The sequence below is a fragment of the Lepisosteus platostomus genome, chromosome 5 (assembly GCF_059453375.1).
Source record: "Lepisosteus platostomus isolate fLepPlt1 chromosome 5, fLepPlt1.hap1, whole genome shotgun sequence".
Taxonomy (NCBI): domain Eukaryota; kingdom Metazoa; phylum Chordata; class Actinopteri; order Semionotiformes; family Lepisosteidae; genus Lepisosteus; species Lepisosteus platostomus.
The window spans coordinates 51210781-51229564 of NC_142615.1; the positions used below are offsets into that span (position 1 = coordinate 51210781).

Here is an 18784-nt window from a genome sequence, read left to right on the forward strand (position 1 = left end):
TGAGGGACCCAAGACTGTGCTGGTCTGAAGCTGAGGGACCCCAGACTGGACAGCACTGGAGCTGAGGGACACCAGACTGGACTGGACTGGAGCTGAGGGGCCCCAGACTGGACTAGACTGGAGCTGAGAGGCCCCAGACTGGACTGGACCAAAGCTGAGGGACCTCAGGCTGTGCTGTACCGAAGCTGAGGGACACCAGACTGTGCCGGACCGAAGCTTAGGGACCCCAGTCTGGACCGAAGCTGAGGGACCCCAGTCTGTGCTGGACCGAAGCTGAGGGACCTCAGACTGGACCGAAGCTGAGGGACCCCAGTCTGTGCTGGACCGATGCTGAAGGACCCCAGTCTGGACTGAAGCTGAGGGACCCCAGACTGCACTGGACTGAAGCTGAGGGGCCCCAGACTGTACTGAAGCTGGGGGGCCCCAGACTGGTCTGAACTGAAGCTGAGGGGCCCCAGACTGGACTGATGACCTTTTGTTAAGCATCAATAAATTTTTTAAAAAAAAAATCTGTTTAGCTTTTGGTTTTTTCCCTCCCCCCCCCCCAAGGTTGCTGCTGGGAGAGGTGTGAGTGGGGCCAGCAGGGGGCGCTCTCACCCTGCAGTCTGTGTGGGTCCTGATACCCCAGTATAGTGACGGGGGACACTGGACTGTAAACAGGCGCCGTCCTTCGGATGAGACGTAAAACCGAGGTCCTGACTCTCTGTGCTCGTTAACAATCCCGGGGTGTTTCTGGAGAAGAGTAGGGGTGTTACCCCAGTGTCCTGGCCTGATTCCCCCCCTGGTCTTGACCCATCATGGCCTCCTTATCACCCCCCTCTCTGAACTGGCTCCATCCCTCTGCTCTCCTCCCCACTGAGAGCTGCTGTGTGCTGAGCGGACTGGAGCATCATCCAGGTAGGGGCTGCACACTGGGGGGGCTGGAGGGGATCCCCCTGACCTGGGAGGAGCTCTGAGTGGAGAGTCCAGACTTATTAATTATTATTATTATTCGTGCTGCACTGGTCTTCAGTCCTGGCAGTGAGAGGGGGACTCTGTGATCAGTACAGATACTTATGACTGTCTAATAATACACGATACAAATGGAAAACAGGGTAGCGCTGTAGTCCCTTCGAAACGTTTTGAACTGCCAGAAGAAGTTTTCACAACCCGGACTCGTGAAGGTACAGGTCTTCTCCCTTTGTCCGGAGTAAGGTGAGAGGTCACCCCCTCGGGGCGCAGTATCCCCGATGCACCCCCCCACCACCACCCAAAACGACACACACTTCTGTGACGATTGGGAGACCCCGGTTCGACCAGCCCCTGCGGTGGAGGAAACGACCCGCTGGAGAGAACACGCAGACTCCACACAGAAGGGTCACCTCGGCATTTATTCCAACAGCAAAACAACACCAGAGAGAAACGGTCTCCGAAAGATAAGCGCACACCGGGAAAAACACGATGGGGTCATAACAAATGGGAATAGGAGTTCTTTTTTTAATGTCGCGTTTCTACTTTATTAGAGAGAGGCACTGAACTTTGGGGAATGTGACATCCACCCAGTATTACTAGTAGGTTGATAAATATAAATGTTCATTTTCCCCCCGTATGATACCTCGCGAAATATAACGATGGCCAACTCCTTAAGTTGAAATTTAAACCCTTCTCACGCTACAAGACAGTCCGTCAACATCGCCGCGGCCCGAAGCGCGACCTTCGGTATGACGTTGGCCGAAGGGGGTGGGGTAAGTACGTCACAGCCGGGGGAAGCCCCTATCACGTGAGAGGGGTGCGGCGGGCGACGAGCCCCAGGGGGCGAAGAGAAGTTGATTTGCGTGGGGTGTGGAAACACTACACGACCGGGCAAGCGAGCCGTTTTTTTTTTGTTTTGTTTTTTCCAGAACATCAGAACAACCGCAGAGATGACCATCGATCCACCTCCAGACGTTTCCTTTTTTGTCCTCTTTGGCCCCCAAAATAAAAAAAAAAACTGGGATCCATCGTGACGTTGCCAAATTAAAACGTCAACCACTTTTCGGGCTTTCGTGCTGTCCATGATGAAACCGTCATGGTTGTGTAAGCATACGTTACGTCACAGACCGGCGGCGCTCGGACGTGAGGAGTGTCGTTACGTTTTTGAAACGGGCATGTCAGACAAGATCTCTGACAAGATCTCCGAAAAACCCAAACCTGTAAGATTCAATTTCAATTCAGTTTTTATATAGCGCCTTTCACAACAAGAATGCCCCAAGGCCCCGAACAAAGGAGTTGTTCCACACCCCCGCCACCCTCTGTGTACAGTAGAGCCCCCTGTACTGACTGGAGGAGCTCACCCAGCTGTGTCTGGAGAGAAGCCGGGGTATCGGCTTCAACCACAGGGCTGGGCGGCTTGTTCCCCACCCCCACCCCCTTCTGTGTACAGAAGAGCCTCCTGTCCTGACTCCAGTAGGAAATGTCACCTGGAGGCAACACACCGGCTTCTTTTAACAGATCACCTTGGGAATCGGGAACAACGGAGCTGTGTGCGGACGTCTGTACGGAGGGGTTCAGCGCGGGGGGGCTCCGGGCTCGGGTCTGGACCGGGGGGGTGGGGACTGTCTGTGTGGAGTCTGCATGTTCTCCCTGTGTTCTTCGGGTCCAAAGACAGGCTTTTGGGCTAATTGGCTTCTGGGAAAACTGGCCCTGGTGTGTGTGTGTCCTGTGATGGAGTGCTGTCCTGTCCAGGGTGTGTGAGTGTGTGTGTGTTTGTCATGTGATGGACTGGTTCCTGTCCAGGTTGTGTGAGTGTGTGTGTCTGAGTGTCCTGTGAGGGACTGGTGTCCTATCCAGGTTGTGTGTGTGTGTCCTGTGAGGGACTGGTGTCCTGTCCAGGGTGTGTGAGTGTGTGTGTGTCCTGTGATGGACTGGTGTCCTATCTAGGGTGTGTGTATGTCCTGTGATGGACTGGTGTCCTGTCCAGGGTGTGTGAGTGAGTGTGTGTGTCTGTGTGTCCTGTGATGGACAGATGGTACCAAGCCTGGACACCCATGAGACACTGGCTTCCTCAGAAGACTCTCACGGAGGGCACACTGTCCCTAACCCGGGTCCAGAAGAAACTACCGTGATCTATAATTCCTGCGCCTCGGAAGGGTTTATGACGTCTATGTCCGGCGCCCGCGCCCGTGGACCGGCGGTTTGGCGTCGCGCTCCGCAGCTCGAGCTTCGGTGCGAGGCAGGGCGGGAGGGAGTCGATGTGGCCTCGGCGCCATCTTTGCTGGTGAGTCAATTGTGACCGTTGCGGTACAACAAACCATCAATCAAGCTTTTCCCACCCCGTCCAGTATTTCTGTCGCGGCCCACGTCCCTTACAATCGACAAACTATAAAAAAAACAGTAGCCCTTCGCAACATTACACGCCATTTTTTTTATTTTAAACGTCCGCTAGATACGCAGGTGGCTCGATACCTGTCTTATCCTCGCCGGCGTCTTTATACCGGCAAGTGAATTTTATTTGGGGTCCCTCAGAATTGTGACAGAAATGTCAGTGAACCACAATAAAAAACGAAACTTTTTTTTAAAGGCGGTGAATGGATTTTTTGAGTAACCGTGTAGCGACTAACGTAAGGAAAAAAAAGTTGTCTTTCCCTACGAAGACGTTTTGGTACAGGACTTTCTTTAAATATCAGTTGTGCATAGCGTTTTACAAAAAGTTGATGATGATCTTGGAGATAATTGCAAAGGAACATTGAGATAACTACCAAAACATTACGTGTGAAACGACAGGACAGAACTTTGAACCCACAAAGAAACAAAGGTATGAAATATTGCCTCGTCATGGGGGGGTTGATAATTGTAGTAAGTGTTCCTAATTTTCGTAAAGAAATGTATATTATGGGAGTCACACGTGAGATTTAGTGTATATACGTTTCATATTGTGCATATATACGTGGTTAAAAAGTGGAATGAGTATGATTATAAACTCGTGTGTCCTATAATCAGATAATTTTTGAACAAGCTTTGATTAGACAGGTGAAAAACAACATCAGATCCTTTTTTTTAATATATTCTCACGTCTGAATATCAGCTTCTCCCCTCTGGCCAACATTTCAGGGCTCCCAGGTGTAGATCCCAAATTGAAACAAATATTAATTTGTTACCCAGTTAAACAGTTAATAGAAGTGAGTGACCAGGGTAAATAAAGGTGGGTCAGTGTAAACTGTTTATTCTGGACCAGACTTCGTCATGTGTGATATGTCATGACTTCTTATATTAAGTTTTATCTTTATATTTAGTTCTACATGTGTAATAGATGCGATGTGTGTCCATAAAAAGGTTTCTCCAGGGGAAAATCAAGTTCGTTTTAAAACCGTGTTTCCTTTTTAGGGTACGTTTGCATTCCAAGTGTGGGGTTTTTGCCTTTTTATCATATTTTGGATGTGAATCCGTGGTATTTTTGCTGAGACAAGTTGCCTTTCTTATACGCGGAGGGATCTGCTCGTGAGATGTCCGCTTGGTCCATTTCTGAGCTCAGTATAAGGTGTAGAAAGCATGACTGTCATCATAACCCGCATCTCACCCAGGTGTGGAATAATGTTGTGACTATTGCTTCAGCAATAACATGCTGATTGCATGTTTCTAGATGGGTATAACAGAGATCTCAACTACTGAGGGGCCTTATTAATAAAGTCTCCACAGCCGAAGCGCTGTGTCTCTTTTCAGCTGGCGATAAACCTTTCCTCGATCCTTTGCGGACTTGTAAAACTGTTCCTGATCAGAATAAAAAACGCTCACGCTAATACACAAGCACCCGTGTCTCGCCAAAGCTGACAAATAAACAGACGGACAAGCCGCACTGCACGTGTGAACAGGGGAATGAGCGAGCGAGCGGGGATAGGGCGTCTCCTGCGCTTAAAAGCTTACAGCACCTGGTATTCCCAGGCGGTCTCCCATCCAAGTATTAACCAGGCCCATCCCTGTTTAGCTTCCGAGATCAGACGAGATCAGGCGTGCTCAAGGGGGTGTGGCCGTAAGCGAGAGCAAGGCTCGCTGGCACCCTTCTTATTGAGAGGACAGCTCCGTCACCTCTTTTACGACGCTGCTTTTTTTCCCTTGCGTTTTTCTCTTCTTCCCACGTTCTCTCTCTTTACTGCCTTCGTCCCCGCTCTATTTCACTTCAGCCTTTCACTCTTGCTTCCTTCCAATGAGGACGGAGCAGCGGGAGAAAGGGCGCTATAGAGGATCGCTGTGGAGAGCTGCTGCTGTGCTTTGACATCTGAGCTCTGTGGAAAACGATCTCAATACAATTCTGAAAAACGCGACTCTCCGAACACCAGCCGAACAAGTCTCCACAGCCGAAGCGCTGTGTCTCTTTTCAGCTGGCGATAAACCTTTCCTCGATTCTTTGCGGACTTGTAAAACTGTTCCTGATCAGAATAAAAGACGCTCACGCTAATACACAAGCACCCGTGTCTCGCCAAAGCTGACAAATAAACAGACGGACAAGCCGCACTGCACGTGTGAACAGGGGAATGAGCGAGCGAGCGGGGATAGGGCGCCTCCTGCGCTTAAAAGCTTACAGCACCTGGTATTCCCAGGCGGTCTCCCATCCAAGTACTAACCAGGCCCATCCCTGTTTAGCTTCCGAGATCAGACGAGGTCAGGCGTGCTCAAGGGGGTGTGGCCGTAAGCGAGAGCAAGGCTCGCTGGCACCCTTCTTATTGAGAGGACAGCTCCGTCAACTCTTTTACGACGCTGCTTTTTTTCCCTTGCGTTTTTCTCTTCTTCCCACGTTCTCTCTCTTCACTGCCTTCGTCCCCGCTCTATTTCACTTCAGCCTTTCACTCTTGCTTCCTTCCAATGAGGACGGAGCTGCGGGAGAAAGGGCGCTATAGAAGATCGCTGTGGAGAGCTGCTGCTGTGCTTTGACATCTGAGCTCTGTGGAAAACGATCTCAATACAATTCTGAAAAACGCGACTCTCCGAACGCCAGCCGAACAAGTCTCCGCAGCCGAAGCGCTGTGTCTCTTTTCAGCTGGCGATAAACCTTTCCTCGATCCTTTGCGGACTTGTAAAACTGTTCCTGATCAGAATAAAAAACGCTCACGCTAATACACAAGCACCCGTGTCTCGCCAAAGCTGACAAATAAACAGACGGACAAGCCGCACTGCACGTGTGAACAGGGGAATGAGCGAGCGAGCGGGGATAGGGCGCCTCCTGCGCTTAAAAGCTTACAGCACCTGGTATTCCCAGGCGGTCTCCCATCCAAGTACTAACCAGGCCCATCCCTGTTTAGCTTCCGAGATCAGACGAGATCAGGCGTGCTCAAGGGGGTGTGGCCGTAAGCGAGAGCAAGGCTCGCTGGCACCCTTCTTATTGAGAGGACAGCTCCGTCACCTCTTTTACGACGCTGCTTTTTTTCCCTTGCGTTTTTCTCTTCTTCCCACGTTCTCTCTCTTCACTGCCTTCGTCCCCGCTCTATTTCACTTCAGCCTTTCACTCTTGCTTCCTTCCAATGAGGACGGAGCTGCGGGAGAAAGGGCGCTATAGAGGATCGCTGTGGAGAGCTGCTGCTGTGCTTTGACATCTGAGCTCTGTGGAAAACGATCTCAATACAATTCTGAAAAACGCGACTCTCCGAACGCCAGCCGAACAAGTCTCCACAGCCGAAGCGCTGTGTCTCTTTCCAGCTGGCGATAAACCTTTCCTCGATCCTTTGCGGACTTGTAAAACTGTTCCTGATCAGAATAAAAAACGCTCACGCTAATACACAAGCACCCGTGTCTCGCCAAAGCTGACAAATAAACAGACGGACAAGCCGCACTGCACGTGTGAACAGGGGAATGAGCGAGCGAGCGGGGATAGGGCGCCTCCTGCGCTTAAAAGCTTACAGCACCCGGTATTCCCAGGCGGTCTCCCATCCAAGTACTAACCAGGCCCATCCCTGTTTAGCTTCCGAGATCAGACGAGATCAGGCGTGCTCAAGGGGGTGTGGCCGTAAGCAAGACCAAGGCTCGCTGGCACCCTTCTTATTGAGAGGACAGCTCCGTCACCTCTTTTACGACGCTGCTTTTTTTCCCTTGCGTTTTTCTCTTCTTCCCACGTTCTCTCTCTTCACTGCCTTCGTCCCCGCTCTATTTCACTTCAGCCTTTCACTCTTGCTTCCTTCCAATGAGGACGGAGCTGCGGGAGAAAGGGCGCTATAGAGGATCGCTGTGGAGAGCTGCTGCTGTGCTTTGACATCTGAGCTCTGTGGAAAACGATCTCAATACAATTCTGAAAAACGCGACTCTCCGAACGCCAGCCGAACAAGTCTCCGCAGCCGAAGCGCTGTGTCTCTTTTCAGCTGGCGATAAACCTTTCCTCGATCCTTTGCAGACTTGTAAAACTGTTCCTGATCAGAATAAAAAACGCTCACGCTAATACACAAGCACCCGTGTCTCGCCAAAGCTGTCAAATAAACAGACGGACAAGCCGCACTGCACGTGTGAACAGGGGAATGAGCGAGCGAGCGGGGATAGGGCGCCTCCTGCGCTTAAAAGCTTACAGCACCTGGTATTCCCAGGCGGTCTCCCATCCAAGTACTAACCAGGCCCATCCCTGTTTAGCTTCCGAGATCAGACGAGATCAGGCGTGCTCAAGGGGGTGTGGCCGTAAGCGAGAGCAATGCTTGCTGGCACCCTTCTTATTGAGAGGACAGCTCCGTCACCTCTTTTACGACGCTGCTTTTTTTCCCTTGCGTTTTTCTCTTCTTCCCACGTTCTCTCTCTTCACTGCCTTCGTCCCCGCTCTATTTCACTTCAGCCTTTCACTCTTGCTTCCTTCCAATGAGGACGGAGCTGCGGGAGAAAGGGCGCTATAGAGGATCGCTGTGGAGAGCTGCTGCTGTGCTTTGACATCTGAGCTCTGTGGAAAACGATCTCAATACAATTCTGAAAAACGCGACTCTCCGAACGCCAGCCGAACAAGTCTCCACAGCCGAAGTGCTGTGTCTCTTTTCAGCTGGCGATAAACCTTTCCTCGATCCTTTGCGGACTTGTAAAACTGTTCCTGATCAGAATAAAAAACGCTCACGCTAATACACAAGCACCCGTGTCTCGCCAAAGCTGACAAATAAACAGACGGACAAGCCGCACTGCACGTGTGAACAGGGGAATGAGCGAGCGAGCGGGGATAGGGCGCCTCCTGCGCTTAAAAGCTTACAGCACCTGGTATTCCCAGGCGGTCTCCCATCCAAGTAATAACCAGGCCCATCCCTGTTTAGCTTCCAAGATCAGACGAGATCAGGCGTGCTCAAGGGGGTGTGGCCGTAAGCGAGAGCAAGGCTCGCTGGCACCCTTCTTATTGAGAGGACAGCTCCGTCACCTCTTTTACGACGCTGCTTTTTTTCCCTTGCGTTTTTCTCTTCTTCCCACGTTCTCTCTCTTCACTGCCTTCGTCCCCGCTCTATTTCACTTCAGCCTTTCACTCTTGCTTCCTTCCAATGAGGACGGAGCTGCGGGAGAAAGGGCGCTATAGAGGATCGCTGTGGAGAGCTGCTGCTGTGCTTTGACATCTGAGCTCTGTGGAAAACGATCTCAATACAATTCTGAAAAACGCGACTCTCCGAAACCCAGCCGAACAAGTCTCCGCAGCCGAAGCGCTGTGTCTCTTTTCAGCTGGCGATAAACCTTTCCTCGATCCTTTGCGGACTTGTAAAACTGTTCCTGATCAGAATAAAAAACGCTCACGCTAATACACAAGCACCCGTGTCTCGCCAAAGCTGACAAATAAACAGACGGACAAGCCGCACTGCACGTGTGAACAGGGGAATGAGCGAGCGAGCGGGGATAGGGCGCCTCCTGCGCTTAAAAGCTTTCTGAATTCTGAGTACGTACGGGATCCTCGGCCTTGCGCTTATAACAAAGTTCAAGTCCCTTTGCAGACAACAGCAGTTGTCACATGATTGTCTCTGAGGATGTGCGACAATGGCCAAGGAGAGCCCCGATCTGAGCTTGCGCTCACTTTTTGACCAAGACACAGGTGTGTGCTGATTGGTTGAGAGTTTGGCGGGCATTGGAGACCCACGTGGTATTACCACGCCCTGCGTGAGATATGAGTCACTTACTCTTAACACTTTGGAATGCAGTCCAGATGTCCATTTGGCACTCCCTAGACAGATAGGCGCCAATGGATGACCATTGATCATGATAGCCAGGCTTAGCTAAGTGCATCCCCATCTGGGAGCTGTCCCTTATCAAAAGAAAACATCTTAAATCAGCCTGCATGAATACTTTCTCTGTGGCTGCACCACAGAGATGGAAGGTGAGATGGGGCCTCATTTAGGACAGCATACCACCGCTTAATTCTGTCTTATTAACAAGCATTGCCGCTACAACGGCATCTCTCCTGTCAAACTTCCTCCTGACTTGTTTGACAGGATCTGGGCCGTGGTGAACAGTGGGAAAGACGCCCTGTGGAGAGTGAGGAACATGGGGCTGTTCAAAGGCATCGAGGTCCCAGTCAAGGCAGCAGATAGCCTGGCCCTGTTCATCACCCAAGAGAACTATTACCTCAGAGATCTGTGGAGAGAAAGGAGGGAGGAAGCAGAAAATCTGTGGGAAATAGAGAGCATAGGTCAATATCTCAAGAAACTGTGAAAAACATTATCATGTTTAAGTAAAGAATGTGATTTACACCAGAAAAAAAGAAATTGTTGCTATGTAACTGGTACCGTGTCAAAATGTAATGAGATGTGATCATATATACTGTTTTAAGTATGTATATTAATGTAAAGCTTTCTAATTTGTGATGTCCTGTATTTTTTTGTGAAAAGAAAATAAAGTTCTTAAAAAATCGATTCACCCAGGGCGAGGCTCGGCCATTGCACTCCGGCTGTGCTGACCCCTGCGAATTCCCCAAATGTGGGAATCTCGACTGCATAATTTCTGGTAGTGGGGGACTGCGTTCGCGCTCTCCCCTGATGTGCTTGGTCCAATATCGGATACGGAAGAGTTATGACACCACGTGCTGCGATAGGATCCCAGTTCGAAAGCCACTGCTGGTTCCCAGTTTCTTTTAGTTAGAGGTCCGGAGAAGCATTTCAAGCTGGTTACACTACTCCTTCCGGACATTCATTCCCTTTTCAAAGTCAGTCGTTTTGCTGTAGTCTGCATTATTAAGGCCAATTTATTTGGTCATGGGGGCCTCGGTACTGTATGCTAATTCTCAAGACAGTTTCACCCGTTTTCTGATTGCTAGGTTCTGTACCAGTGCAGACATGTCAAACAGTGAATTGCTGTACCTCTATTGTATCTGTGCTCAATGAATGAAATCAGTAATAAATGAATATATGTATAGTTATACGATAAACAAGTGGTTTATCGACTCTTCTTCATTTGCAGATTTAGAGGCAGCTTCGATATTCGTTTTACAAACGGGTTTTTTTTTTATATGGGTCACACACATGCCATAGCAACAAAACATCTCTAGAGATGAGGCTATAGATCACCTTTCCATCCTCCAGGTTTTCTTCCCAAATCCTACGGCACCAACGGCGACCCCTGCTGGCCGAGAGAGCAAAAGCTTGCAGCACCTGGTATTCCCAGGAAGTCTCCCATCCAAGTACTATTCAGGCCCAACCCTGCTTAGCTTCCAAGATCAGAAGAGATTGGGCACATTCAGGGTGGTGTGGCCGCAAGCGAAAGCCTTGGCGCCTAACTCGCTACTTGAAGCTGTGTGTGGCTGGGGCTCTGTGCCCCCCGAGCGGGACTGAAGGATCGTTCGTGTGCAACTCTTTGGAAAGGAGCCTCTTTCCAAATCGCATTGCGTACCTGGATGTTGGCGAATGTGCTCCCTTGTGTTGGCTTGTCCCGTACTGGAGGAGAACAAACAAACTGCACGGAGGAGCACAAGGCAAGTCTTCACAAGACAAAAACCTCCAGTGCACAGCACTCTGAAAACATTTCTGGGCTGTCGCATGTTTATTTCAGCACATAAAGCGCACCAGTCCAACACATCGGCCGGGCGCGCGGCGCCTCCGCCCTCTTGTGGCCTTGCGGCGTCAGAGCAAGAGGCTCCTTCTCGCTGCCTTTCCGCTGTGTTGCAGAGCCCCGAGAGGGAACCTGGAGCGCACACTTTGTGGGGGGCGGGGAACCGCGTTCGCGCTCTGCCCCCGGTCTCTTGCGCGAGTACTAAATCTCACGGCGCCAGCCAGCGGCCAGGAGACAAATACAATATCGCGGGACAGGGGGGCCTCGTCATTGATTGTTACATATGAGACGGGGATTAGGAGGAGACCCCGACTGATTGGTAAAGGGGAACACTAACACCAGAGAGACACCCCCGGAGTCTCTTTTTGAGAGACGCCCTCGGATTTCTTAATGGCCAAGGAGGGTCAGAACCTCGGTTTTATGCCTCCCCCGAAGGACGGCGCCTGTTTGTGCAGCAGAGTGTCGCCATCAGGATGCTGGGGCATAAGAAAGCCACACAGACCGCAGGGTGAGCGCTCCCTACTGGTCCCAGTCAGATCTAGTGATCTAGTCACCGGGGAGAAACGATACAAGCGAAGGATTACTCGGCTCCCAGCACTTGAAAAGACCAACAAATGACTCATTCCCGCCGGAGCTGAATGTACCTGAATTCCCCCGCCCCGCTGTGTTTGCTGTATTGTCTTTGAAGCCGGCCCCCGAGACGAGACGGGCTGTTCCTGTGCCCCAATTAACACTTTACAGGTGCCATTCCCCGGCATTGTGGCCATTGTCGGTGGTCACACGTGATAAGATAAGGTGGAGGAGAGCGGGGCATGCCCAGCGCCAGACATTCAAGGAGGTCTGCAGATGTGTAGGAAACGGCGCGCTCGTTTTCTCATTTTGCCCACCCTTTTGAGTGTTAGTGTGGCGTGTGAGTGTGCGAAAGAGTGGGCCCAGCAGGAGGCGGTGGTGTGCGGGGGGAGGAGCAGGCGTAGGCTGCGCGCTTTGTGCTGTGGGTGCGGGCCGCTTGCAGGGGCTTGTACAGCTCATACTTACCTGGCAGGGGTGGTACCTTGATCAGCCTGTAGGTGGAGTAGTTGGATTGTTTTCTTGTTTTGTGGAAGCAGTGTTTGTTTTTCAGTTTTCGAAATGGCAACCTTTGGATCCCGCAAGAATGCTGTGCGTTTTGAGATTTTGGATGACCTCTTCATGGACCGTATGCAGTTCAGCAGAAAAGTGTTGCAGAAGGAACCTCGGCACTTGGATTTCATCTTCGCTCTCCCAGGTCAGAAAGCATTTGAGATTGTTTTTGCTACCTATTCTCTGTTTGAACAATGTGTGGATGTGTTTGAGGTAAAAAGAGGGAAAGTTCCTGCCCTTGAGAAGATCAACTTGCAGCCTCTGACACAGAGAGAGAGGAAAACGGTGCATGTTATTATGTTCTCGGAACTGGCAAAGACGGAGGACATTCACACCTGGCTTAACCAGTACTGCACCGTCCACCATGGAACTGAGGTTAGAGATGTTGACGGTATAAAAACAGGAGCAAGGAAATTCGAGGTTCGCTTGCTACCGGAATATGTAAATGGAGGCTTAAGGCACCTGCCCTCTACAATCCGGCTGGGCGCCTGCAATGGCTATGTTTTTTATGTGGGACAACCAAAGGTGTGTCGGCGCTGTGGTGCTGTGGGACTCCTGGCATCGTCCTGCACCGTGAAATGCTGCAAGACCTGTGGCAAACAGGGACATTTAGCCTCTGACAGTTCAATGCTGCCAAAGTGCAATTTATGTGGCTCGGAAGGACACGTTTTTAAGAACTGCCCTCACGCCTACGCCAATAAACTCAAAATGAGAAAGGATGAGGCAGTGCTTGTTTCAGCCAAACGGGCCCGAAAAGCCAAAGCAAACAACAAGTCAAACAAAGAACCCTTGTTGGACAAAGGCTTTCAGCCTCCAGCCAGGATCAGTCCTGCTGTGGCTCCAGGGCCGGTGGAAGAGAAAAGCACTACGCCCCCACAACCGCAGACTGCACCAGACAAGAACGAGGGTTTGAAAACCCCCGAGAACAGCGAGGACCCCTCCCCCACTCCTGCTCCTCAGAACGAGGGCCAGTGTGGGGCCCCCCGGTGGAGCGGGTCCAGCGAGGATACCCAGGATTCAGCAGAGCTGCTATTCTCAGACTCTGCAAGTGCTACAGATGCCCTCCTCTCCTCCATCCAGTCCATCACGGAGGATCTGCAACAGCTGGTGGGTGAGGGGGAAGAGGAGACTGGTGCATCGGCTGCACCCCTTTCCCCTCAGTGCTCCCAGGAGCTGGACTTGAGGAAAAGGAAAAATGACTCTGTTTTCTCCCTGAGCGAGGAGGAAGGAGAGCATGGCGATGGGGACAGCTGGAACCCCTCCACCCCTCCCTCTACCCCCTTCCTTGAAATGGACTCCGTGAACGCTTTTACTGCTGCCGCCCTGATGAAGGCTCATTCAGAGGATGGCTGGCAGGAAATTGGTAAGAAGAAAAAGAAAAAGAGAAGGTAACAGGTGAGACAGAAGAGAAATGTGTTTTGTAAAGACTGGTTCCACCTTCTTATGTAATATGGCTCTAAACATAATTTCTCTTAACACCAGAGGTATCAATGACAGAGTTAAATGCCAGTCTGTCTTTGATTACCTCCAGCAGAGAGAGGGGGATGTGTTCATGTTGCAGGAGTGTGCTTTAGCCTATCAAGAGAGGTTCAAAAGCTTTGAAGATAGGTGGGATAAAGGGCCTTCTGTTTGGACAGGGGACAATAACAACAGAGCCTCTGGCATGGCCATTCTTTTCAAAGGATGGGCATTCAAATTGAAAAGTATTCAGAGGGTCATAGATGGCAGGTTGCTGTGTGTGGATGTTGAATGGGGGACCATTAACCTGCATCTAATCAATGTGTATTGTCCTACTGACGTGGGAGGAAGGGTGGAGCTACTCAAGGCACTCTCTCCCCTATTGTTATGTAGCACAGACGTGATAGTGGGAGGGGATTTTAATTGTATCTTAGAGCACACAGATAGGCAGTCTAGCTTTCCGATAAAATTGGATTCCAGCTCACTGGCCCTGCAAAACTTAGTTCTAGACTTTAAACTCTCTGACACATATAGATCTATATATCCCACAACAGCAGGATATACATGGTCAGGGAGGAATATCAGTTCCAGAATTGACTATTGCTTTGTCTCGGAGAGAGTGAAAGTTGTTGAGGTCACTCTTCAGCCTGTCTTCTTCTCAGATCATCAGGCTTTAGGGTGTAGAGTGGAACTCCAGGGCGGGACTGTCTTTGGCCCAGGCCTCTGGAAACTCAACACAAAGCTGCTAGAGAACGAGGGGGTAGTATCCCGCTACAAGGAGAAACCATCAAAGTGGCTGTCCTTGCAGTTTCTGTATGGGTCAGTAGGAGAGTGGTGGGAGGAGGTGAAGGTGAAGACAAGGGCCTTTTTCATGGCTGAGGGAAGGAAGCCTGCTGCCAGACGGAGAGGAGTGCTAGCCAGGAAACAGGCAGCTGCAGCGTCTCTACACGATGCTGCACAGTGGCTTCGATGTGCTCGAGGATATCACCCTTTTAAAAAAGGACATCCGGAGCATAGCCGAAGAAAGTAGTCGAGGAGTGCTGTTAAGAAGCAGAGTGCAGTTCTTGGAAGAAAATGAGAAGTGTACTCGCTTCTTTTTCAGGAAAGTGGTAGGCTCCAAGTCTGTCATGGAAAGTGTAGTTGATGAGGAGGGACGAGAGAGAACAGAGCCGAGTGCTATCCTCTCCTGCACCGAGGCCTTCTACTCAAGACTGTACAGCACTACAGAGGTAAAGGATGAAGAAATTCATTTTTTTACCTCAAAGCTAGAAAACGTTTTGAGTGAAGAAGATAGGGAAGTACTTGAGAGGGTTTTGACAGTAGAAGAGCTGAGACAGGCTATGGAGAGCTTACAGAAGGGAAAAACTCCGGGTGCTGACGGGCTCCCTAAAGAATTTTATTGCACCTTTTGGGATCTGCTTCAGGATCCGCTACTGCTCCTATTCGAGGAAAGCTATAAGACAGAATTGCTGCCTGACTCCTTAAGAGAAGGCACTATCTCTCTCTTGTTTAAGAAAGGAGCAAAGAATGACATAAAGAACTGGAGACCCCTCAGCCTGTTAGGCGTGGACACTAAGATCCTGTCCAAAGCCCTTTTCCTGCGCCTACAAAATGTAGTGGCCTCAGTGGTAGGGAAAGAACAGACTTGTGGGATAGCAGGACGCCTGATGAGCGACAACCTGGTCTTGTTGAGGGATGTCTGTCTGTACTCAGAGGATCGCTCCCTCCCTCTGTGCATTTTAGGTGTAGACCTAGAAAAGGCCTTTGACCGCCTAAACCGGCAGTACTTAATATCGGTACTTGAGCACATGAAGTTTGGCCCCATCATGAGAAAGTGGATTAACCTGCTGTACACAGGTAGCAACAGCAGAGTAATGGTTAATGGCAATAGATCACGCCCCTTTGAAGTCTGTTCAGGGGTGAGGCAGGGCTGCCCATTATCCCCCTTGTTATTCGTTTTGGCTATGGAGCCCTTAGCCTGTGCCTTGCGCCAGGATCAGGCCATTAATGGGATACCAGTGCCTGGAAGTGGGGGAGGAGAGGTAAACACATCTCTATACATGGATGACGTCACCCTGATCCTCTCTGACAATGCCTCAATTAGCAGAGCTCTGCAGTGCTGTGATCGTTTCTCTTTGGCTTCCTCTGCAAAAATTAACAAATCTAAGAGTGAGATTTTTTATCAGAACTGGAGGGAGCCAAAAGAAGGACATGATCTCAGCCTGCAAGAGAACAGAATTAAGGTGTATTTTGGAGAAGAGATGGGAACAGTAAATTGGCAGAACAAATTGCCAATCTTAAACAAAAAACTGATGCAATGGAAGGACCGAGACCTCACCATGACAGGGAAGGTGCTGGTCATCAAAGCCGAGCTCTTGCCTGTCTTGAATTTTCTGGCTTCTACCTTCCCAATCCCACACCGTGTTGCGGCGGTGCTGAGGAGATTGATGTTTCAATTTCTATGGGGTGGGAAGCAGGAAAGACTCAGAAGAGAAATAATGTACAGGCCGCTACTCTCAGGGGGGAAGTCAGTCCCAGATATTGCTATGAAGCTGCTGTGCATTTTCCTGGCCTCTGTGCTGAGAGGCTTTGCAACAGCGCCTGGAGAGTACCTGGACTTATTTTGCCAGGCTCTGGGTAGGTAGGGAGGTGTTCAGAGTGTGGGGTGTCAGACCCAAGCTGGATGTCACACTCTCTGACACATGCCCTGCAATTTATGGGACAGTTAAAAGTTTTGTAAGATCTCACCCAATTGGCCATATTCCCCTCCGAGATGTCAGCGTCCAAAAACTGGAAGATTTCATTGCACTCCAGAAGAATAGGCAGACCCATGTGAGCATTTTAACATCAGCCCAAACAAGGAAGGTGTGGAAACACTTCTCTAAGTTTCTGTGCAACATTCACAGAGACGTAGCCTGAAATGTCATCCACCAGTGCTTACCGGTGCGAACTTTCTTGTACCGTAGGGCCTCACCCCCAGCCCTCGCTGCGTTTGGGTGGGCTGCGGTGAGGAGGAGACTGTGACCCATCTCCTGTGGTCCTGCTTTTTTGCTAAGACCTTCTGGGCCCAGTTTGAACACTGGTTGCAAGTTCTCTCGCCCCAATTTTCCCTGACCGCTGCTTTCGTTATATACGGCATCTCTCCTGACAAACTTCCTCCTGACGTGTTTGCACGAAAGCAGAAAATCTGTGGGAAATAGAGGGCATAGGACAGTATCTCAAGATGCTTGTGGTTGTGGGGGACTGCGTTCGCACTCTCCCCTGATGTGCTTGGTCCAACATCAGATACAGAAGATTTACGACACCACGAATCATGTGCTTGCTAAAGGGTCCCAGTTTGAAAGGAATCGATGACGCTACTAGTTCTCTGTTTCTTTTACTTATAGGTCCAGAGAAGCAATTCAAGCTGGTTACACTACTCCTTCCGGACATTCATTCCCTTTTCAAAGTGAGTCTTTTTGCTGTAGTTTGCATTATTTAGGATGATTATCGAGATTAGCCTTTATTTGGTCATGGGGGGCCTCGGTACTGTATGCTAATTCTAAAGACAGTTTCACCCGTTTTCTGATTGCTAGGTTCTGTACCAGTACAGACATGTCAAACAGTGAATGGCTGTACCTCTATTGCATCCGTGCTCAATTAATGAAATCAGTAATAAGTGAATATATGTATAGTTATACATAAACAAGTGGTTTATTGACTGATCTTCATTTGCAGATTTAGAGGCAGCTTCGATATTCGTTTTACAAACTTTTTTTTTATATGTATGAGTCACACACAAAACATCTCAAAAATGAGGCTATAGATCACTTTTCTTGTAAGTGTTAAATGTCCATACTTCAGGGTTTCCTCCCAAAGCCTACGGCACCAATGGCGACCTCTGCTGGCTGAGAGAGCAAGAGCTTACAGCACCTGGTATTCCCAGGTGGTCTCCCATCCAAGTACTAATCAGACCTGACCCTGCTTAGCTTCTAAGATCAGACATGTTCAGGGTGGTGTGGCCATAAGCTAAAGCAATGGCACCTGACACGCTACTTGAAGCTGTTTGGCGGGGGTTCCGTGTCCCCTGAGCGGGATCGTTCATTTGCAATTCTTTGGAAAGGAGCTTCTTTCGAAATCAATGCGTGGCTGGATGTTCACAAATGTGCTCCCTTGTGTTGGCTTGTCCTGCACTGGATAAGGACAAACAGGTATCAGCTTGTTCCCTTCTCCCGCCCCTCTCTGTTTACAGTAGAACCTCCTGTCCTGACTGGAGGACCTCATCCAGCTGTGTCTGAAGAGATGCCAAAGTACCAGCTTGATCCACACCCCGGTACTTCTCTGTGTACAGTAGAGCCTCCTGTCCTGAATAGAGGAGCCCATCCAGCTGCGTCTGGAAAGAAGCCAGGGTATCAGCTTGTTCCCTCCTACCACCCCCCTCTGTGTACAGCAGAGCCTCCTGTCCTGACTTGAGGAGCTCACCCAGCTGTGCCTGGAGAGAAGCCAGGGTATCGGCTTGTTTCCCCCTCCCACCCCTCTCTGTGTACAGAAGAGGTTCCTGTCCTTACTGGAGGAGCTCACACAGCTGTGTCTGGAGAGAAGCCAGGGTATCGGCTTAATCCACACCCCCACCCCTCTCTGTGTACAGTAGAGCCTACTGTCCTGACTGGAGGAACTTAAAAGGCATCCTCTCACGAGGCACCAATAAATGTAGGTGTCTTGTGCATTTACCAGGACAATTATTAATTGTAGCAGTAAGTCACAAAATGATTCTTTGATGGTTATTAGAAGACCGACCCAGCAGGATAACTCAGCAACGCACATACACATGGATACTAATACACGAGAGTACATTTATTATTACATAAAATGTGCATAGATCTTATAGTGAGGGTTAGCAGAATACAAAAGGTATGTATTCAATCACAAAGAGTTACAAACCAAGATGGACATACATTCCATATATCATTCATTTAGACCGTTTTGTAAATGAACTTTGTTACAACTTGTACATTAGATACTCAAAAGCAAGTACATGACTCATAGGAATTAAATTGATATCAACTCAGGTTGAGGTAACAATTGAATTCTCGAGCTGTAATGCAGAATGTTGAATACTCGTCTGCTCTGTGGGGGTTCAGATCTCCCGCAGACGCAAAGAAGCAGTAGCAGGCTGTTGCTGCGTCCAATCGGTGCTCTCTGGCCCTCTCTGGCTCGGCCGGTGCCAGGCAGTGCTGGTTCGACTTGAGAGAAGAAGAAGAAGAGAGATTTCTGCTGCTGTGCGCTGCTGATGCTCTCTGAA

General features: G+C 49.9%; 5 non-coding genes and 4 pseudogenes across 5 annotated transcripts; 1 reads left to right on the top strand and 8 right to left on the bottom strand.

The window, feature by feature from the left end:
• Positions 1 to 4871: 4871 nt before the first annotated feature.
• LOC148668974 (5S ribosomal RNA) lies at positions 4872 to 4990 on the bottom strand (annotated as a pseudogene).
• A 537-nt stretch (positions 4991 to 5527) lies between these two features.
• Positions 5528 to 5646, bottom strand: LOC148668975 (5S ribosomal RNA; annotated as a pseudogene).
• Positions 5647 to 6183: 537 nt separating this feature from the next.
• On the bottom strand, positions 6184 to 6302 carry LOC148668976 (5S ribosomal RNA). Its single transcript, XR_015937640.1, has one exon. It is a non-coding gene; the product is annotated as a 5S ribosomal RNA (ribosomal RNA).
• Positions 6303 to 6839: 537 nt separating this feature from the next.
• On the bottom strand, positions 6840 to 6958 carry LOC148668977 (5S ribosomal RNA). The gene has a single exon (XR_015938338.1). It is a non-coding gene; the product is annotated as a 5S ribosomal RNA (ribosomal RNA).
• Positions 6959 to 7495: 537 nt separating this feature from the next.
• LOC148668978 (5S ribosomal RNA) lies at positions 7496 to 7614 on the bottom strand. The gene has a single exon (XR_015937641.1). It is a non-coding gene; the product is annotated as a 5S ribosomal RNA (ribosomal RNA).
• Positions 7615 to 8151: 537 nt separating this feature from the next.
• LOC148668979 (5S ribosomal RNA) lies at positions 8152 to 8270 on the bottom strand (annotated as a pseudogene).
• A 1482-nt stretch (positions 8271 to 9752) lies between these two features.
• LOC148668980 (U1 spliceosomal RNA) lies at positions 9753 to 9917 on the top strand. The gene has a single exon (XR_015937215.1). It is a non-coding gene; the product is annotated as a U1 spliceosomal RNA (small nuclear RNA).
• A 600-nt stretch (positions 9918 to 10517) lies between these two features.
• On the bottom strand, positions 10518 to 10636 carry LOC148668981 (5S ribosomal RNA). The gene has a single exon (XR_015938783.1). It is a non-coding gene; the product is annotated as a 5S ribosomal RNA (ribosomal RNA).
• Positions 10637 to 17403: 6767 nt separating this feature from the next.
• On the bottom strand, positions 17404 to 17512 carry LOC148668982 (5S ribosomal RNA; annotated as a pseudogene).
• Positions 17513 to 18784: the final 1272 nt, after the last annotated feature.